The sequence below is a fragment of the Gossypium hirsutum genome, chromosome D11, assembly GCF_007990345.1.
Source record: "Gossypium hirsutum isolate 1008001.06 chromosome D11, Gossypium_hirsutum_v2.1, whole genome shotgun sequence".
Lineage (NCBI taxonomy): Eukaryota > Viridiplantae > Streptophyta > Magnoliopsida > Malvales > Malvaceae > Gossypium > Gossypium hirsutum.
The window spans coordinates 59,094,267-59,109,762 of record NC_053447.1 but is presented as its reverse complement, the minus strand read 5'-3'; the positions used below and the strand labels follow the sequence as shown (position 1 = coordinate 59,109,762).

At 32.1% G+C, this 15,496-nt stretch overlaps 1 long non-coding RNA gene across 1 annotated transcript; it reads right to left on the bottom strand.

Annotated features, from left to right (window-relative positions):
- Positions 1–13,391: 13,391 nt before the first annotated feature.
- LOC107945972 (uncharacterized) lies at positions 13,392–15,090 on the bottom strand. Its single transcript, XR_005920677.1, has 2 exons — positions 14,895–15,090; positions 13,392–14,713 (listed from the first exon to the last, which is right to left on the bottom strand). It is a non-coding gene; the product is annotated as an uncharacterized lncRNA (long non-coding RNA).
- Between the last annotated feature and the right edge of the window lie 406 nt (positions 15,091–15,496).

The window sequence follows — 15,496 nt, the reverse complement described above, 5'->3', positions numbered from 1 at the left end:
AAGGATGAGCATGATGAGCATCTTAGGGTAGTGCTTCAGATACTCTGAGAGAAATAACTCTACGCTAAGTTGAGCAAGTGTGAGTTCTGGTTGCGTAAGGTAACTTTTCTATGGCACATAGTTTTTATTGAGGGGATCCAAGTTGATCCTATAAAGATTGAGGTGGTGCTTGATTGGAAATAGCCTAAGAACGTATCTGAGATTCGTAGGTTTTTGGGTCTTGTAGGATACTATCGGTGATTTGTCGAGGGGTTCTCTTTAATTGTAGCTCCTTTGACTAAGCTTATACGCAAGGGTGTTCCTTTTATCTAGATTGATGCGCAATAGTCGAGCTTCAAAAAGCTCAAGTCTGTTCTGATTCAGGCTCCTATTCTGATACAATCTAGAGTTTATGGTGTACAGTGATGCGTCGCACGTCAGTTTGGGATGTGTACTAATGCAAGATGGTAAGGTTGTGGCTTATGCATCTCGTTAGCTTAAGTCACACGAGGGGAACTATTTGACGTATGATCTCGAGTTAGTTGTTGTGGTTTTTATGTTAAAAATCAGGAGGCATTATCTATATGGTGAGAGGTGTATCATCTACACCGATCACAAGAGCCTCAAGTACCTCCTTACTTAGAAGAAGTTGAATCTTAGATAGCGTCAGTGGATTGAGCTGCTCAAAGATTACGACTGTATGATAGAGTATCATCCTGGTAAGGCCAATGTGGTGGGGGATGCTCTCAGTCAAAGAGCGATGACTGATTTGAGAGCGATGTTCGCTCGTCTTAGTTTGTTCGAGGATGAAGGTCTATTAATCAAGTTGTACGTTAGTCGACTTAGATTTATCAGATTTGAGATAAATAATTAGGGGATGAGTCTTTCGTTTAGCGATTTTGTCAGGTTGAGAGTAGCAGTACTTCAAATTTTGGGCTGAATACAAATAGGGTTCTGTGTTTTCAAGGTCAGGTTTGTGTACCAAATGATTCTGATTTGAGACAGTCGATTCTAAGGGAGGCACATAGTAGCCCTTATGCTATGCATCCCAGTGGTAATAAGATGTATAGGGATCTCCGTGAACTGCACTGGTGGCCGAGTTTGAAGCATGAGGTTACAGTTTTTGTTGCTCATTGTCTCATGTGCCAGCAAGTTAAAGCTAAGCACCAGTTGTCTTCAGGCTTGTTACAACCTGTTAAGATTCCTTTATGGAAATGGGAACGAGTGACAATAGACTTCGTTAGTGGGTTGCCCTTGACACCCATTAAGAAGGATTCTGTTTGGGTCATCGTGGATCGATTGACCAAGTCCGCTTATTTTATTTCGGTTCAGACGAACTACTCTCTACAGAAGTTAGCGAAGCTCTATATTTCTGAAATTTTAAAACTGCATGGGGTTCCTGTTTTGATAATTTCTTATAGAAATCCCCGCTTCACTTCTCGATTCGGGAAGAAATTACATGAGGCTCTGGGTTCGATATTGGACTTCAGTACTGCGTTCCATCCTCAGACCGATGATCAATCTGAAAGGGTGATTCAGATACTGGAGGCTATGCTTCGGAGTTGTGTGATTGACTTTCGAGGTAGTTGAGAGGATTTTCTATCGCTAGTTGAGTTCGCCTACAATAATAGTTTCCAGTCTAGCATCCAGATGACACCTTACGAGGCATTGTATGGTCGTAAGTGTCGTACTTCGTTGTGTTGGACTGAGTTGGGTGAGCGACAAATTTTGGGTCCTAAGTTGGTTTCTGAAACCAAAGATAAGGTTAGACTGATTCGGGATCGTCTGAAGGTGGCTTTTGATGGATAGAAATCTTATGCAGATCTGAATATGAGAGATATTGAATACTCTGTGGGTGACTTTATTTTTCTTAAGGTTTCTCTGTAGAAGAAAGTTCTGAGATTTGGTCGTAAAAGCAAGTTGAGCCTTAGGTTTATTGGGTCGTATCAGATTCTGAAGCGTGTGGGACTAGTCACTTATCAATTAGAGTTATCTCCAGAGTTGGATCGTATCCACAATGTGTTTCACATCTTGATGTTGAGGCAGTATCGGTTTGACCCATCTCACGTTGTCTATGTTGAGGAGATCGAGGTTAGACCAGATTTGACTTTTGAGGAGGAGCCGGTTCAGATTTTGGATCGAGATATTAAAGTTTTGAAGAAAAAATTCATTCCGTTAGTAAATGTTCTGTGGCGGAATCATAGCACTGAGGAAGCCACGTGGGAACCTGAAGACTCGATGCGTCTACAATATCGTCATCTATTCTGATCAGGTAAGTTTCGAGGTCGAAATTTCTTTTAAGGGGTAGAGTTGTAATGCCTTGAATAATTTATTTCTGTTTCTGTAAATATTTATCACAAATGTGTATCTGCTTTAGTAGTTAAGTGTGCTGGGTGTGTGTATGAGGTCTTGGATTCAAGACCCACATTTGATAATTTTGTTATTTTTTTAGATCCAAGCCTTAGCCTTGTTGAGTGGGCTTATATAAAATTGTTTGTTAATCCTTATCAGAATAAGCCTACTAGTTCGAGTGGTAAGGAGTTGGTGTATTACGGGTCTTGTGTTCGAACCCCTGTGTTGGCGAATGTGTTAATTTACTTCTGGTGTCTGTTAAAGGTTGGAAGTAACCGAGATTCTGATGTGGTTGTGAGTTAGTGGGTTAGTGGAAGAAAAATAATTGATATGTTAGATATATTTTTATTTTTCTTTTTCAAATTTTAATTAGTTTTTTTCTCATCTTCTTCCAAAATTTGACGTCGATTTCTATTTCTCCACTTTTCTGTCAATTTTTCTTTTCTTGTTCTTTCTATCTTCGTCTCCCTGTTAATTTTTGTGCTTTCGGCTCATTGTTTACGTGCGTTGTGGTAAGTGGTGGTAAGATTTTGCTCAAGTTAAAATGGGGATTTCTTTTAATGTCGTTCTAAAGATGTTGCTCGTTTTCGTTATTTAATTTCTGAGTTTTGGCAGCAACGAATTGTGTAGAATGGGGCTCTCCTCGTGCGAAATCATAGCCGAAATCGTTCGGGGTTGGAGCAAGTGATGAATGTTTGAATTAAACTATTGTCGATTTCATAATTTCAGATTAATCGTGAATTAAGGCTGATTTTGTGAGTTTGGTTTGTTGATTCTAGGTTTTGATGGTCTCGGGTGTGTTCTCGCATCAAAACCGAAACAGGTGTATTCCCAAAATGCAAAAAATTGAGTTTCGACAAAAGGTGAAAAACCATACTGTCGACGCCACAAGGCCTGTGTCTGGCCGTGTGGTTGGCCGTGTCCGAGACACGGTCGTGTGTTTGACAAGAGCATGGCCGTGCGCAAGACAAGAGCATTGTCGTGCGCAAGACACGACCGTTTGTTGGTGTGAGTGTGGCCATAAGCCCATGATTCTAAAATTTTCCCTAAGGTCGCAAGGGTCGTTCCGATCAACTGTTGTCGGTAAGGGCTAACCAAACCTTGTATTATGTAATCTATTATTCTGATAGTATGCTCTGAGTAGGACACTGTTATGCATGTCTGATTATTCTGCTATATATATTTGATATCTGTATACGAGCATGATATTCTGTATCTGTAATCTGTAAATATGTTTGGGGTGGGAATTGTATATATGGAGGAAGTGTTCTGTATGGCGACCTTCGCCTATATTCTGACAGCTTAGCTGCATATTATCTGGTATATGTCGTAATGACACAATATGGTTTGTAAGGATGGGATAGTGTTTTTAACCCCACATGGTGTGATGGAATGGTCGGAGATGGTGTGTAGAGGATGGGAGTAAGATTCTGTATTTCTGTACTGCTTATCTGATTCTTTTATTTATATCCAAAATGGACATGAGTCCAAATCTGTTTCTGACTGTATATGAGACTTTTGTTTGTATTGCATGCCTATTTCTGTTGGGTTACACACTGAGTTTACGAAAACTCACTTCTATCTGTCTGCTCTGTTCAGGTAATCTACAGATTTAGGCGGATTAGTGTGATAGAGCCTCATGGTGACCACGAGTTCATAACTATTTAAGATCATGATTTTTATTTACTTAATTAAGGATTATTTCCTGGAAGTTTTGTAAATTATGGACTCTCCGGACTGTTTGATTTTATTTTGGGATTTGGATTTTTGTTTTAACATTTTATTTGCGACGGATATCTAAAAACATGGTTTTTTACTAAAACAAAGGTTTCCAAAATTACGAATGGGATTTTAAGAAAATAACGTTTTCTATAACTTCCACTGTAAATTACGTTTTGGCAAATAAATTAATTAAATAACGCTTTCGACAATAGATATAAATGAATATGAGTTATAAAGCTGGAATGATTTATCGTAACAACTCTGTTTTCAAAACCCTTTTTTGTGACTTGTGATATCTCCGAATTCGGCCATAATGTTTAGGTCGAGTTTAGGGTGTTACAACCCAAGAGAACAAAAATTTGACTTGAAAAGGGAGTAAGAAATATGAAAATTGAATGGGAAAAGTGGGAAGATTTTTTTGGGAAAATTAAAACTACCCATATCCCACTAAATCCCACTAACTAACCCCCTATCATATTCCCTCAGAGTTCAGAATAAAAATAATTCCACTTTGCACACATAGGGATTTGAACACAAGACCAAAGAGTAAACACTTTACCATTGAACCAGCAGGCTCATTCTTGTTAGCAATTGAGCGAAAATAACATATATGCCGGGTCCTCAAAGTCAGAGGTTTAAACAAATTTAACAAAAATGTAAAGAAAGAGATTTGAACACAGGACCTCTCACATACATACACAACTTTTATCCACTAAACTAAATTAACTCACTTGACATAATTTTTACAACCTTAATTCAAAATAGAACGTGACCACTCTTGGATTAACTAACCCAATTTCTTCTAACCCTAATTTTGGGATGTGACAACTTCGATGTCATTCATACAATCACATTAGGCATGTCGTCATAAGTTAGTTAAGAAAAACTCCTACGACTCCATGTTTTCTTTATCTACAATGGCAAAGGCGATCAACAGAACATTTCAGTTCCCATATTGTGACACGGCTATAATCAATATCTACTTATATTTTTTGTAAAGCTAAGTATCGTCAACCTAAACTATGGGCTTACAATAAGGGAAAGCTCTAGCACAAGGTTTGAATGTCTAGAATATTTTATGCAAATTTGATACCTTAGAACTATTTCACCAATTTGGTTGTACACATTGACAGCGCACATCCTAACCACAGTTTCAGAGATATATTGATGCATTGTTACCGTCCAATATTGGAGCTTGTATGATTCATCCAATAATCATACAACTCTTTCATTTCAATTTGTTTAGCACACCATGCTTTTCACATGAAACCTTACACTGATAATGGGTTTACATGGATGCCATCAACACAACAATTGGAATAGTGGGTTTTGCCTCAACTAAAGGCTTGATACATTAATTGATCAGTTTTGTATTTAATTCTTTAATCATGAGTCAACCATGCCATAGTACAAGTATATGGGGTTTCATATTTTCGAATCTCTCACATTTGTTAGTTCTTCATAAAAGATGTTATTACCCTCCACTTAGAACCTTTAGAAGTAATCCAACACCATCCTACATATAATGTTGGGTTTGATATTGTGACTCTGTAGTCGACAAACACCTTTAAGTTTTACCATTTTATCATAGCAACGCAACTTTTCTTATCATCATACTCCAACCCAACTCTGAGCCCTTCAAATTTCTCATCAGCTAACACTTGATGGTTTGGAAAAATCTTTGGTTACCCAGGGAACTCAGGTGCATGGTTAGCATCAGGGTCAACATTCATTAAATGGTGATTGTGATAGAATCTAATCACTATGCCACCACCACGTTCTTAGGGTTGGGCGAAGTCAGCATATTCACGAACTAGATTTTCATCTACGTTGTCATCAATAACTTCATCGGAATCATTGTTGCTGAACTCATCCACATGAGCATTTGGGACCTTCTCCTCCGGCCCTTCCCCTTGTACATCTAGCAACCCAAAGTTATGCCGAAAACTAACAACTAATGGTTATATATCAGTAACCACAATTTGTGTTGGGTAAGTGAATGTGTTTTCAGCATATGATGATGTGGCTCCATAATCACTGTAATATTCTAATCCTATATTCAAGTTGAATTCATGCTGAAATGCAGATGATCGTCTACCGATGTAGGATGTAGCTTCATCAATATTTGGGTTAAAATATAAATCCTATTGATTTATAGGAGTAGCATCAATTATCAGAGTTATTGATGACAACGGTTGAGTGTATGCCTCAAAAGTAGGATTACTGTCACATAACTCCGCATACATCTCTGCAGCATGAAGGTCCCCGAAGTTGGCATATGCATATACCATTATCTCAACATCCTCATCATGAAAAGGTTCCAATACTTTATACGTCTGAGGATTAGAGGCCATAGGAAATCTATAATATAGTTTCGAATTAGCTCATCCACAATGAACGAGCTATTTTCTATCAAATCTTTGTTTAAATTTCATCAAGTGTCACTGAATTTGTAAATCTTACGCCTACGTGATGGTGGATTCAATAATTGCACCAACATCAGAATCCATAATTTACCCATCATAGTAGACAAATGCTGCAAGCTAGTTGTTCATCTTTAATATAATTGTAATTTAAATTAATATAGTTGTTAGGAAGCCCTAATACTCTTTATATTTAAGTTTGGTTGAATTAACAAACAGGTTGACTTTTTTTAATACAATATAATTAAAAAATGAAACATGATATTAAAACTTCCAAACAATTCCCTTATCATATTATAAAAGCACCGACTTCATACAATAACAGAGGCAAATATTTCGATATAAGATGATACATTTCAAACATAAACCCATAACCTTATGCACATCCATCCTTCTTTGGTTTAATATTCTTACAATGCTTAGGAATGGAGTCGATAAAATCATCCAGAAACCCACCTATATTTAAATTTCTCATCCATGGAAAATAAGGATTGATTTGGATTTCTCCTACAGATATGGGTACCCGTAATCAGTTAGGAAGTTCTCTTTGTACCATCTTTTGCGATGCCCTTCACAAATTCTTTGATTAAGATCTCATACCATTTTCTTCTATTTTTCTCGTTGGTAGATATCATCAACCAACATCTATCCAACCTAAATTTATGTTTTATGTATATAAATGTTTCTCTTAAAAAACAGCATTTCTGAACTTCCCACCTAAGACCAGGATAACATGACCAAATTAACTTCTACATAATGAGGTTCGCAACAATAAAGTGAGCAACAATGTAGTTATTGTTCGGGTCTATTCTATAATTTCTTAATTTCTCTACCAAAATGTTAACATCTCTTGTGTTCTTCAGTTTTTATCTTTTTTTGAAGTTGAAATGATCTTGGCCATTTTTCTCTACACAAGCCATTTATAAATCTTTGTATTTATTATAATATAAACTCTAAACCATACCATTTCAAACTAATAATATATCATAAATTCTAAACCTTACTTGTCATGTGATAAACAAATTCACATAATGTCATTTCATTCCATTCGTAAACCGTAAAACCATAATATAATTACCTTATAAAGCTTTCTTACCTTTTTCCCTTGGAGCTTGCCTCTTCTAACTTCGATCTAGAGAAAAAAAATTTACTTCAACCAATTAAATCTTTAATAAAATACTAATTATGTATAACGTTTAAAAATTTTCATATTATTTAGGTATATTAATTTTTTTCATATATTATTATGAAAAAAAGTCAAAATAAGATTTACAATTTTCTATTTTTTAAATGTTAATACTTTCCTTTTTGCTGGAAAAAAATATAAAAGATTTACAATCAAAATATCATTTACAATTTCTTATACTTTCTACTTAAATAATTTCCTTTTTTTAAAAAAAAACTAAAAACATTTACAATTTAAATCTATGTATGTTTAAAAATTAATTATTACTAAATAATTAATTGCTTAGCACCTCAGAATATTAACACTCCTTTTCTAAGCAGAATTATCTTTTGACAAGCTCACTGTTTTTTCTTCTCTTAACTCACAATTTTGTTTTTTTTCCCTCAACTCACAAATTTTTTTTTCACTTTGAAGCACATTCTTTTCAAAAATTTAGGGTTTTTAAACACCCCTACCTATGGCAGGTCTAGGATTCTTAGCCTATAGTCATGTTGGACGTTAAGGAAGCAGAGAGTCTTTATAGCCTCGAAAGCCCAAATCGGCATGTTAGTCTTTCAAGGCAGGAGAGAATCTCTACTATACCTGCATTGACATGACAACCCATGAGAATCCCAAATCGGTATGGCGACTGTTGCTTTGGGATTTCGAAGTGCCGTGTTCATTTCCAACACACCAAATGCATCAGTTTCAAGCCAAATTGATAACTGCCATACTGATTTAGGGTTTTCATGCATCTCTCATATTATTTTGATAAAAAAACCCATCTTATTCCAGTAATTAATCTTTTTCTTTGTATTGTTAAAAAAAACTCTTTTTTGGCAAGTAATAGGTTTAATTAAATAATTTTAGCAATCATGGCAAAAGTAAATTTCTGTTCCTTTTATAATGTTAAATTTGAAAATTGAAGGGGAAAAAATTCTTATGAAGAATCAATTAATCAAACTTCCGTACAAAAATGAGGTGAGTATAATAATTATAATTCCAAAGAAGAATATAGAAGCATACATTTCTTCCCGCTCAAAAGCAAAATGTCCCTTACAAAGTTTCCCATTGAGAAAGTGTCCTTTGCTTTATTTATCTCTTTTTGACAAACAAAAAGAAATTTTAGACTTTTTTTTTTATTCAACCCAAGCTAAAAATAGGCTTTCCTAACCCTAATATTCTCACGTTTACAATTTAGGATTTAAATTATTTTATATTAAATAATATCATAACAATGTACGGGTATAAAATTAAAATAGTTTTACATCTTTTCGTATATTGTTGTACTATTAATATTTTAACAACCCAACCTTCATATTTTATATTCCATTTATATAGATCATTCATGTCAAATTTAAAATTTTTAACTATTTATTTTATAAAAAATTTTAAATTGTTAAATAAATATTAATATATACAATATTTTAGATCGACATGATAGATATATTGGATCGGTTCAATTTTTTACATGCATGATAAGTATAATTGTATCAGTAAATTTAACAGTTGGATCATTAAAATATTAATCATATAAAAATATATCGGTGTGAATGGATCCTTCCTCATACATAAATAGTTAATATATACTACTACTTGAGTTTTACTTCAATTGATAATGTTGTTATTACAACAATTAGAGCATAAATTCAAGTGTACTTAAACGCATCTTTCCCTTCAATGAATTATTATGTGCTTGCTTGCCCATGGTCAAAGAAGCTATGTTACTTGGGTTTTTTTTTTTTGCAAAAGAGTTAATTCATATTTGACTCTTTTTATTTTTAAAATGTATAATGCAGTGTTTATATTATTATTTTACAAAAATAAATCCCAAAATTATATGTCAACACTTATTCAATTTGTAATGTATAAACTTTGATTTGAACAATTGTGTAAAAGTATTTTTAATTTTTATTCAATTATTCATATAAAATTTTGATTTTAATCTTATTACGCACGTAAATAAAACAAATAGCTCTACTAATTTTTCATTTTAGGTAACTATAATTATTTTTATATGCAAAAAGTAAATGTAAAATAACATCACATTAATAATAGTGATGGTGATTTATAATAATTAAATCAAAATTAAAATATAATATAGTTGATAATTACATGAAATTAGAATTAAATGTCACATTACACATTAAAATAAAATTTCCAATATATGACTCTTATTTTATATGTAAATTTAGTATTTGGAAAGCGGAAATTTTATATATTGATGTATTTAATGAAAATTTGGTTTTAAAAAATCTCTTAATTAATCAATTAAATTTTAGTTTGATTGGCATGAGTATTATTGTCAATGCATGAGCATATGGGTTTGAGTGCGTTGAAATGCATTATCTTTCTATTTATGGGTTGAGGAGGGGCTATAGATAATTTTAGATATTGTATCAGAAAAATAGATATAATCAGAACCTATAATAAAATTGTTAAAAAAAATTGTAAGTACAAATTTTATAATATCTTACCAAAATGTTGCAAAAACCCAAAAAAAGAAGAAGAAAGAAGCAGGTCATGTGTGCAGTGTGGGGGGATAGGGCACATGTCATGACAATGGAGGTCTGAAATTCACATGCAAATTAAATGCTAAAAAATGTATGGTCTTATTCACTGCTTTGCCTAAAACATTAGCTTTGCTTAAAGTGATTTGTTTGGTAGTGACACTTAATTAAACCAACTTGATTAGGCCAACCCCTTTGAACCTTGGAATCTTGATAGCCACCACAACCCCAACCCCAACCCCAACCCCAACACTTATCTATTTGCTTTTTGTTTTTTACTTGTCCTTTTTTCTGATTAAAAAATTATATATTAAATTTAGAGTGGATCCAGATTAAATGAAACTGTTTTTTCCTTTCATAAAACTTTTATTTAAAAAACATCTAATTTCTTACTATTCGAGTAATTCGATCTTAGGGTTTTGACATTTATTTTTATTAATTTATTACATAATTATTATTTCCCTTTCATCAAAAGTTTGGGTGGGTGTGCTTTCATTTCATTTCTTCTCCTTTCTAGGATAGCTCTAGTTCATTTTTTCAATTTGTAGTTTTTTACTGTTTTTCTTTCCTTCTTTTCAACCATTGTAGAAAAGTTTTTTTTTTTATAATATATTTTATTTTGGCTATTGAAAGGCTACAAGTAAATTTTCTTAATATAAAGGTTGAATATCCAACCTTTTCAATTTTTTTTCTATAATTATTTCTTAAACCTCTTGTTATATAAAATTAATTAGAAATTCTATCACACGCATAACGTAGGAAAATTACAAATTTAAAACATAAACATGTGTTTAAAAATAACAAACAATAAATAATGAAACTTATTGTTTGAAGATTAGATTAAATTGTTTATCATGGTGTTGTCATCTATCTTGAGTTAGTATCGAGTTAACTTGCTAACTTAGTCCAATCCATTATTAATACTAAAAATTTTATCACACGCATATGCGTATGGAAATCACATATTTAAAACACAGAGGCTTATTTAAAAGTAAGATACAATAAACAATAAAACGTATGATTTAAAACTAATTATACAACTAATGTAAATAATAAATTGTGTATATTAAAACAAAATTATATAAAAAATTAAAATAAAGCTTTGGTTGAGTGGTCAAATTAAGATTTTAGTAATCAAATTAGTGTGGGTTCAAATTCCACCATATGTTTATTTTAATTGCTTTTTGGTTAAGACTAAATACACTCGAATAATATAACTTCTTTTAATTACAAAAGATATTCTCATAATTTTCTGTCCGAGTTGGTGATTATGTTGAGGGTGGCACTAGCTCAATCAGGGCCTAATAAATAGTGTATATATAACTGATAGAGGTAATAAGGTGTACTTAATAAAATAAAATGTACAAAAATATGAAAATAAATCTTTAGTTGAGTGGTAAATTAAAGGATTTATTGAAGTAATTGATGATGTGGGTTCATAGTCCATCATATGCATATTTTTATTAATTTTTTAAAGTGAAAAGACTAAAATACTCTTGAATAATATTACTTATTTTTATTACTGAAGGACATTCTCATAATTTTTTAATGGAGTTGGTGCCTGGTTGACTCGTGACACCAACTCAATCAGAAGTTTAAATAATAGAATAGATACAATTGATTAAGGTAATAAGTGTGCATAATAAAATTAAAATGTATAAAAATATCAAAATAAAACTTTAGTTGAAACTTGAGTGGTAAATGAAGGTTTTACTAAAGCAATTGATGATGTGAGTTTGAATCTCACCATATGTATATTTTTATTGATTTTTTATAAATGAAAAGACTAAAATACTCCCAATACTATTACTTATTTTTATTATGGAAAGGCATTTTTGTAATTTTCTAATCAAATTAATACCCAATTAACTTGTAACATCAACTCTATTAAGAGTTTAAATAATAATATAGATAAATATGATACAAAAACATTCACTACTTAAATATCTTAATCCTTTTACATGCAATATTAGTTTACAAAAAATTTAATTTATGTTAATCAATACATGCACGTATTGGGTGCAGTGAGTGATAAGGTAGAAAAGAATTCGAGTTTAAATTCTAGAAATTATATTATAAAAAGGGAGAACCATAATTCTAAAAAAGTTAGTCTTTCATAGATAATAAAACCGACATGAACATATCTTAATCATACTAAAAATAATTAACCTCTATTTGTCAACTAACCAGCAAATGATATTATATATCGAGTTCAAATTTATACAATTCTTTCTATCGAACCCTTGATTAATATATACACAATTTTTTATAAAAATAATAAGCAATATAGGAAGATGTGAGTTCGAGTGTGCTAAAGCGTATTATCCTCTTATTTATGAGTTGGGGAGGAGCTGTGAGTAATTTTAAATATTGTATAAAAAAACAGATACGATCAAAACTTATAATAAAATTGTTAAAGAAAAAAACAATAATAATACTTGCGTACAAATAGGAGAGATTTGTTTCTTGTGTTAATGTTAATTTAATTAATAAAAATCCGTGGATTGCCGTACGGAATTTGGTCAAAGGTAAAGCCAAAGCACCCCCTAATTTTACTTCTTTTTATTATTATTTAAACATAATTATCAAAAAGGAATATTCCGGATATATAAATTAAAATGACAAATTTTAGTAATACCCTTCATCTTCTTTACTAATCCAATCTCATGACTTGAATATTATAATAAACAACCTTCACCCAAAATTAATCAATGGGATTAATTTATTAAAAATTAGATGGAAGACCAAGACTTTGTTTTAATTGAAACAAAATTAAACATTTAGTAATAAAGCAACATTTTCATCACCGGATATTAAATACATAATTATGAGTTGAGTTATTTGTGCAGGTTTAATGGCTTATTTAAAAAGTGAGAAGATCTGGGCAAAAAAAAAATATAAGCTTGAAAAGTTGATTTGGATAGAAAAAATAAGAACCGTTCTCTAAACGAGCTAGACATCGGGTAAGATTTTTTGGCCCGACTCGAATTTGCTTAATTTTTTCCCTTGTTGCTCTTTTGTTTTCATTTTTATTGTTGATATTTGGATATTATACAACTCTTGTTTTATTATTATTTTGGTCATTATTTTAAAGACATTTACTTGTTAATTTGTAACTATTTTTTAATCTATCGGAAAATTTTTTATTTTAATATTTTTAATATATTTGATGTATTATATTTTTATATTTGTTTTATATAAAAAAAATATGAACGAACCAGCTCGAATTTAATATTTTCATTTAAGTGGAATATAGGTAAAATTTTAAACTCATTTTGTAGGTCGAGTTTACATGGATCAGTTAATAATTCATACAACCTTAAAAGCATAAAAGAAAGCCTAAACAAAACAACATAATCACGTATGAGAATATGACAAATTTCAAGCTTTATTTCTTTCTTTTATCATCTGGTTCAGGGTCGTTCCCAATGAAGCTGCGTTTCTTGGTTGTGGTCATGTAAGGTCTAATAATCCATTCAATCAGAGCTTCACTCTGCTCCATTGTTCCTAATTTTACCTGCAACATAAGCTAGGGAGTTGCATTTAAACTGCAATACCAAGCACCCAATGCTTTGAGGAACCTAAGAAAATAATTGAAATGGCATGAAACTCGGACCAATCTCCTTTAACTCAACTGATTTAGGACCTCCAGGCTTCTCATAGATATGATGCCTGCATGTTTTCATGATTTCAATGAGTGAGAGTGAACATTTCATAACATACAAGCATGATGCAGAATAATCTATGTTGTCATTAGCGGATGGCCACTGTGAAAGACCATTTATATAACATTAAACCTATAACTGGCAAGTTGACTCGCTTCGAGGTTTTGAGGAGCGATTGACTGATGCTTCTAAAGTATGCATGATGAAGTTCAGTGGTTCCTTACTATCCACACATTGATATCAGTATCCCCCTTTTAATGCTAAAGAATACAACAAAATCTACAGAAGAGAAGCAACCTGAATGAAATATAGTCAGACTGGTTAGCAACACTCACAATACGTTTTGTGAAAATAAATTGAAAAAGAATATCAGCAACAAAAAGGATTACTGTTGGTGGAAAAGGAAAAAATTATTATTAAACACTGAAATGAGAAGCTAAAAGAGAATATTTGCTTTGCTCCCTCGAACAACGTTTCTAATGTAAGTAACCAAGAGTGATCAAGACATCATGTTCAGCAGCATTCTAGAAAAGTAAAAGATCCAACTGCATTTTGACAAACACATGATGCCAACAGACACTTCTTCTATTGGCTCAGGGCTCAGAGCTATATATGCGTCTTTATACTTTATGTATCGATGCACAGAAACATGAGACAGACACATGGAAACCTTTGAAGGATATTTGAGGGCTTTGTTACATAACCAAAAGGTATACTTTTGGTTACATGGAAACACCTCTGAAGGATACTTGCCACATTGAGAAATCCAAAGTATGCTGTGGGACCGAAAGGTAGATGACTTATGATGAAACCATCTGGTATACCCCGATGTTCATGAACCAAAATAACATCTGTAAACCCATGCGCACGGCAACTTTCAATAATTTCAGATACAACCTGCAAATAAGAAAAAAGAAGAAGGGCATAGATAATCACTTTCTAATTTTCACTTTATAATCCTCAAGATCAGAAACGAAGACTTGCCAACAGTTCATCACAAGCATCATAACAATAAGAACACTAATAGGAATCCAATGAAGAAAGCATGGATTGATAAACAATGCAATGATGAACTGACCTGGCCATGGATTGTCTGCATTTTAGTTTAATCTTCATTAGTAGCCATATTTGCAAAGTCTATCTTCTTCTTCTTTTTCTAGAAATGCTTAATTGCGGCAGATGATGCAATTGATGATGAAATGAATGGGGAGATTTCAAGTGAGGAAGACCCTTCAACCGTGAAAAGACTTCAGATATATAAATTTCATACTAGTTTTGTTTAAAATGTAAAAAGACAAAAGTAAGTAATTTATTTCAAATATTTAAGGGTAGTTTAGTAATTTTTTATTAAGTTTGTGTCTAGGTGATTTGTGATACAAACTTAATAAGAGATTTAAATAAGGTATAATGACTTTTTTGGTCTTCCAATTTTACAAAAAAAAAGTCATTTTGGATCATACAATTAATTTGTCGTTTCTTTTAGTCTTTGAACTTGCATTGTTTGTCAAACTACCCTAAAATGGATAAAAAAAGTTATTGTATTGTCACGTGGTCAATTTTTTTGTTACATGACTATCAAGTGAGTGCTTTTTATCTCAAATTTTTAATTAATGAATTTAATAGAATAATTTTAACGGTATTAACAATTAGATCTAAATTTTTAAATCCAAAAAATAAAGT